Consider the following 6,892-nt stretch of genomic DNA (forward strand, 5'->3'; position numbering starts at 1 on the left):
CTCCTTCCCTACACCCTACACTCTTCTCCCCTCCTTCCCTACACCCCTACACTCTTCTCCCCCCTCCTTCCCTACACCCCTACACTCTTCTCCCCCTCCTTCCCTACACCCCTACGCTCTTCTCCCCCCTCCTTCCCTACACCCCTACACCCCTACACTCTTCTCCCCCTCCTTCCCTACACCCCTACACTCTTCTCCCCCTCCTCCCTACACCCTACACTCTTCTCCCCCCTCCTTCCCTACACCCTACACTCTTCTCCCCCTCCTTCCCTACCCCTACACTCTTCTCCCCCTCCTTCCCTACACCCCTACACTCTTCTCCCCCTCCTTCCCTACACCCCACACTCTTCTCCCCCTCCTTCCCTACCCCTACACTCTTCTCCCCCTCCTTCCCTACACCCTACACTCTTCTCCCCCCTCCTTCCTACACCCCTACACTCTTCTCCCCCTCCTTCCCTACCCCTACACTCTTCTCCCCTCCTTCCCTACACCCCTACACTCTTCTCCCCCCTCCTTCCCTACACCCCTACACTCTTCTCCCCCTCCTTCCCTACACCCTTCTCCCCCCTCCTTCCCTACACCCCTACACTCTTCCCCTCCTTCCCTACACCCCTACACTCTTCTCCCCCTCCTTCCCTACACCCCTACACTCTTCCCCCCTCCCTTCCCTACACCCCTACACTCTTCTCCCCCCTCCTTCCCTACACCCCTACACTCTTCCCCCCTCCTTCCCTACACCCCTACACTCTTCTCCCCCTCCTTCCCTACACCCCTACACTCTTCTCCCCCTCCTTCCCTACACCCCTACGCTCTTCTCACCCCTCCTTCCCTACACCCCTACGCTCTTCTCCCCCTCCTCCCTACACCCCTACACCCCTACACTCTTCTCCCCTCCTTCCCTACACCCCTACGCTCTTCTCACCCCTCCTTCCCTACACCCCTACGCTCTTCTCCCCCTCCTCCCTACACCCCTACACCCCTACACTCTTCTCCCCCTCCTTCCCTACACCCCTACACTCTTCTCCCCCTCCTTCCCTACACCCCTACGCTCTTCTCCCCCCTCCTTCCCTACACCCCTACGCTCTTCTCACCCCTCCTTCCCTACACCCCTACGCTCTTCTCACCCCTCCTTCCCTACACCCCTACACTCTTCTCCCCCCTCCTCCTACCCCCTACACCCCTACACTCTTCTCCCCCTCCTTCCCTACCCCTACACCCCTACACTCTTCTCCCCCTCCTTCCCTACACCCCTACACTCTTCTCCCCCTCCTTCCCTACCACCCCTACACTCTTCTCCCCCTCCTTCCCTACACCCCTACACTCTTCTCCCCCTCCTTCCCTACACCCCTACACTCTTCTCCCCCTCCTTCCCTACACCCCTACACTCTTCTCCCCCTCCTTCCCTACACCCCTACACTCTTCTCCCCCTCCTTCCCTACACCCCTACACTCTTCTCCCCCTCCTTCCCTACACCCCTACACTCTTCTCCCCTCCTTCCCTACACCCCTACACTCTTCTCCCCCTCCTCCCTACACCCCTACACTCTTCTCCCCCCTCCTCCCTACACCCCTACGCTCTTCTCCCCCTCCTTCCCTACACCCCTACACTCTTCTCCCCTCCTTCCCTACACCCCTACACTCTTCTCCCCCTCCTTCCCTACACCCCTACACTCTTCTCCCCCTCCTCCCTACACCCCTACACTCTTCTCTTTAGTTGCTCTGTTTGATTTCATTCTTTTTCACATTTTTCACATTAATACTGTGAACCATTGTGGGTTGGGACTTTAACGCAGGAAGGGAATCCAGACCGCAAAAAAAAAAAATGGTCTAAGTTAATATATGTATCAATTATATATGAATATATGAATATATATGTTACTAAATCACGGAGAGACTTCCCTGACGCAAAAAGTGAAAATAATAATAATGACATAACGACAAACAAGGTGAAACGAAATCAAGTCGTCATGGAAACTACAGCGGAGGAGGAGGAACGAGTTGATTCGTTGGGACTGAAAAACAACAACAACAACAGGAAGTGACGTAAACATAGCTTACAGGGAACCATGGCAACTAGCCAACAAGCAGTTTAGTTAATAATATATAGATAGATTCTATTGTTTTTAAGTGATTCCTTCTGTTACCTTTCTGCTGACTCAGGTCCCTGGACCGAGGCCATCTTTGTTTGGGGCCAAAGGTCAATAGGGGGTGATAGGTTAAATGTCAAACGTCGACATCACTTCCTCTTCGGACGGACAAGCTACAAAAAAAAATAGGTAGAGTCCAGAGGGGAGTCACATGATGAGCCACATGAGTTCTGGGTAATCGGACAGTGAACTACTTACTCTAAGACAAACGGACACTTTGCGAAAGACACTGCTAGAAAAAAACAAGAGGAAACCGTGGGAGATGATCAGCTAGACGAAGCTAAGACTGAGTGACTCCAATGTTAAGAACTCTACATGCATGCTAATCAAATCATCCAACCTACATGTTGAACAATGACACAGTACAGGCGGTACAGTGGGGGGTTGTTGTGAAAACCAAGTTGGCAGTTAAAATGTTACTGTAATGTGTGTTTTTCTCTTTTTTCAACGACAGGCAGGTAGAAGGGGAGGGGCTTCATTTAACAATGCTTTCAAGGGGCGTAACTAATCAAAGAAACAAACTTTGACGAACGTAAAGCCTTTTTTTTTTAAATAAGAAAAAAAACCTCTGATTTCTTTGGAACGAATACTTATGTCATCTTCATTTTGAAATCTCACACAGCCTTATGGTGTTTCTTTCTTTCTTTGCGTTGTGTTGTTTCAATGAAAATAAAAAAGCTTAACGTCTTTTCAAGGTGCCAAAATGAATCAAACGATCCTTATCTTGGATGCATCAAGTCCCAATGATGAATAAAATTGGAACCTCTTAGGGAACTATATGACCGCTTGTTGATTGATTGATTGGTCGATACAATTGGAATCTCTGTTGTTGTCTTGTCTAAACCAAAAGTCTTTATTAATTGATTGAGCAATTCTTTCATCATTTTAAAACACACACATAGCCACGGGAAGTAAGGGTCCTGAGGGTGCTGCAGCACCCCCTGAAAAAACAGAATACATTTTTTTTTTAAATTAAATACTATTTTTTTTCAGAACTTATTTTTTCAACACAAAAGTAGTGAACTGGGCCTTGACAAGTCCTGTGTTAGTGGACCAATATAGCCATCTGTAGTGCGGGCCCCCCAAAAATGTCTACATCGCAGCACCCCCAGACCACCACCCCCAAACTACTTCCCGCAGCTATGAATACACATATACAGCTCAGTCACTTCATCAATGCAATAAAAAGTATGGTGTGATGTATGCTGTACAGTATGTGTGCTTGTAGGTCACTGCTATGTTCATATTGATCTCAGACTAGTGTCCTGACTGTCGTCTTTTTTCTCTGTGGATGGTGTCAATTCATCCTCGTCCTCTCTTCCTCTCTATTTGTCCTGTGACTGGCTTGAAACCGAGTAGCTGATTTGGTGTGTGTGTAGCTGATTTGGTTCTGGGTGTTGAAATGATCTGTCTATCTTTAACAACAGATCCTCTTTGCAAGTGGTTCTGGGTGTTGAAATGATCTGTCTATCTTTAACAACAGATCCTCTTTGCAAGTGGTTCTGGGTGTTGAAATGATCTGTCTATTTTTAACAACAGATCCGCTTTGCAAGTGGTTCTTGTCCTCCTTTTCTCCTCTATGCAGCCATCCATCATCCATCCATCCATCATCCATCCCATCCATCATCCATCCATCCATCCCATCCATCCATCATCCATCCATCATCCAGCCATCATCCATCCATCCCATCCATCCATCCCATCCATCATCCATCCATCATCCATCCATCCATCCATCCATCATCCATCCATCCATCCATCCCATCCATCATCCATCCATCATCCATCCATCCATCATCCAGCCATCATCCATCCATCCCATCCATCATCCATCCATCGCTCCTGTCTGAGCCATTCCATCGGTGGTGATAATTATGTCAGAGTTCTAGTAGAATGGAGAACACTAGTGTATGTGACACACTCTACCCCCCACTCTCTCTCTCTCTCCCCTGGTGTGGTGTGATCAAAGGGTCTGGCATGTCTCTCTACAGTGCTGCTGTGTGGTAACTGAAGAGGAGAGAGAGAGAGAGCAAGAGAGTGAAGGGGGAGAGAAAGTGAGAAAGAGAGAGGGAGGGAGAGAGCGAGGTGGAGGGGACAGGGATATCGACAGAGAAGGAGAGAAGGGACACAGAGATCGACAGAGAGAGAGAGAGTGGAGGGTCCGTCATATTAGTCCGAATGGGCCAGCCACACACTGCCCTCCTCTGGCTCGGAGGTGGAATCATTTCATCACGTTGTACCACTGTCCTCGTGTACATCTTGTTCTTTTCTGTGACCTCATTGATGAAGGTAGTGAGTCGTCACTCATAACACATAACTCAACTCATAACTCCAAGCATGAATTATATGCCAAGAAACCAACACCAAATGCTGTACTGGTTGGGTGAGTAGACTGTGTGGAGGTCTTGTGATTGATACATGGTGATAGCTGAATGTACTGGTTGGGTGGGTTGAGGTGCGGTGACTGATTGTGTGTTACCAGTATACTGTGCTGCCTGTTAGAACAGATGCTCTGTGCTCTCTCACCTGCTCCTCTTAATGAGCTTCGTGGGTCACAAAGAGTTTGGGGGCGAAAGAACAGTCTGTACCTCCACCTACAGAGAGAAGGAAGGAGGGGGAAAGGGAGGGAGGGAGGGAGGGCGAGAGAGGGAAGGAGGATGAGAGAGGGATGGGGAGAGAGAAAGGAAGGGGGAGGGAGAGAGGGATGAATGGAAGGGAGAAATTGAGGGGGAGGGGAAGAGAAAAGAGGGAGGGAGAGAGAGAGCGGAGGAAAGGAGTTAAAGAGATGAGAAACAAAGAGAGAAGGTGAAAGGTGAGAGAAGGAGGAACTTTAGACAGGCAGAAAGACAGGCAGGCAGGAAGGCCGAAAGACAGACATGCATACAAACAGGCAGGCAGACAAAGTTCCCTGTTGTGCCATGCTATCTAGCCCAGGGCTATCCGCTCCACTGCTGTCCAACCATGACCAAGCAAGCTGCTGTATCCTATCATTTCTGCAGTACCAAATGACACTCTATTCCCTATTTAGGGCCATTCTCCCATAAGTCTCTGGTCAAATGTAGTGCTGGGAATACGGTGGCATTTGGGATGCAGGCCACGTCTCTCCCTTATCCCACAGAACAACATCACCTTGGCTTCAAGGATTCAGTCCGATCGTGGATTTAAACATGGCAATGTGCCATTTCAATTTCCGGTCGAGCTGACATATAAAGGCGAAACTGATCTCAAATCAGCACTCCTATGTGAGTATTTTATCAAGCGTCTCAGAGTAGGAGTGCTGATTTAGGACCAGTTTGGCTTTTTAGATCAGAATGAATACAATTATATGAACAGGTGGAACCTGATCACTCAATCTCCGAGAAACCTTACGAATACATCTTCCATCTCCCAGAAAGTATTCTATCTCTTGCCCCCTCTTGTGGCCGGTCAAAAGGGGTGCTGTGGGTTTGTGGCTGGGCACGCACATACGCACACACGCACGCACGCACACACACTCTTTGGCTGAGGAGGAAAGGTGCAGAATAAATAGCAGTCTGTGTTGTAGCTAGGTTAGCGTAGCACACTGGTGTTAGTCTAATAGGCTTCACACACACACGCGTATACACACAAATACACACGCAAACTTTCATAAAAATTTCATTTGAAGCAGCTTTTAAACCTGGAATCCTTAATGTTGAAGCTGCCATGTCTGTTTGGGTATTACAACAACAAAGAAGTTACTTCAGACAATGGAAACTGTTTGATCCCCTCTGACATAATTGCACGTGCAATTTTTTGTAACATGCTGCGTGATGCACCTCAATTTGTAACAAAAACCATAACAAGGTGTTGTGGCGGCCAGGGGTGCTGTTCCCCCTACTGCGGATTCCATCTTCAGGGGCTGACAACAGCTTGGGAAGGACGCTGGGGAAAGTGATGATGCTTTCGGTGCAGTATTTTAGTCAAGTGCTTTTTATGTTGATTCTGATGTTTATTCTGTGTGTTATAGAGTCATTCACACAGCAGTAACAGGTGTCCTTCATCCTAGTGAGTGTGGTACACACACCTCCCTGGCTGTGTCCTGCTGATGACAGATGGATGGAGACTGTGTGTGTGTCTGTCAGGAAACTCCCTGTCCCAGACGGTGCCCTTCCACTAAACCTGTGTGTGAATGTGTATTCATGGCTCCCCCCTGTCTCTCCATGCCAGACTTCTGTGGTGAGGGGTCCCCCTCCACCCTGCTAGGCCAGTCTGTCTCAGTCAGGCACCCTGGTTTACGCACACATCATGCCAACACACACACACACCAAGCCAGACTGGGCACAACGCAGCCAATCTCTACCCCATGCCATGCCAGAACCAATATCCAATCTCTCTCTCTCACACACATACACACATTTACAAAGCAAGGACATTGGTTTGACCCCAATTTCAACAACTGTCTGTCAATGTGTGGAACCGACTACTTAAATCCTCCCCCAACTCATCATGGCTCTCTATTTTACACTAGAAAACCAATCAATATTTATAATATATTTAAGATTACATCTATTAAATTTTAATTATATTTAAGATTGCATAGCTAGCTACAGATTAACCACATATTTAACATTAAAGACTAAACCATAAACCCACATACTGTATTAAAACAACAGTTACCATAACAGTGTCATAACTAATAATCCTCAACATGTCATTATACTCTCAGTAGTTATGGGAACAGAATTCCAAGGCAGCAGTAATAATATGAGATTCAATCACCATGAA

Source organism: Salmo trutta, chromosome 38 (assembly GCF_901001165.1).
Source record: "Salmo trutta chromosome 38, fSalTru1.1, whole genome shotgun sequence".
NCBI lineage: Eukaryota > Metazoa > Chordata > Actinopteri > Salmoniformes > Salmonidae > Salmo > Salmo trutta.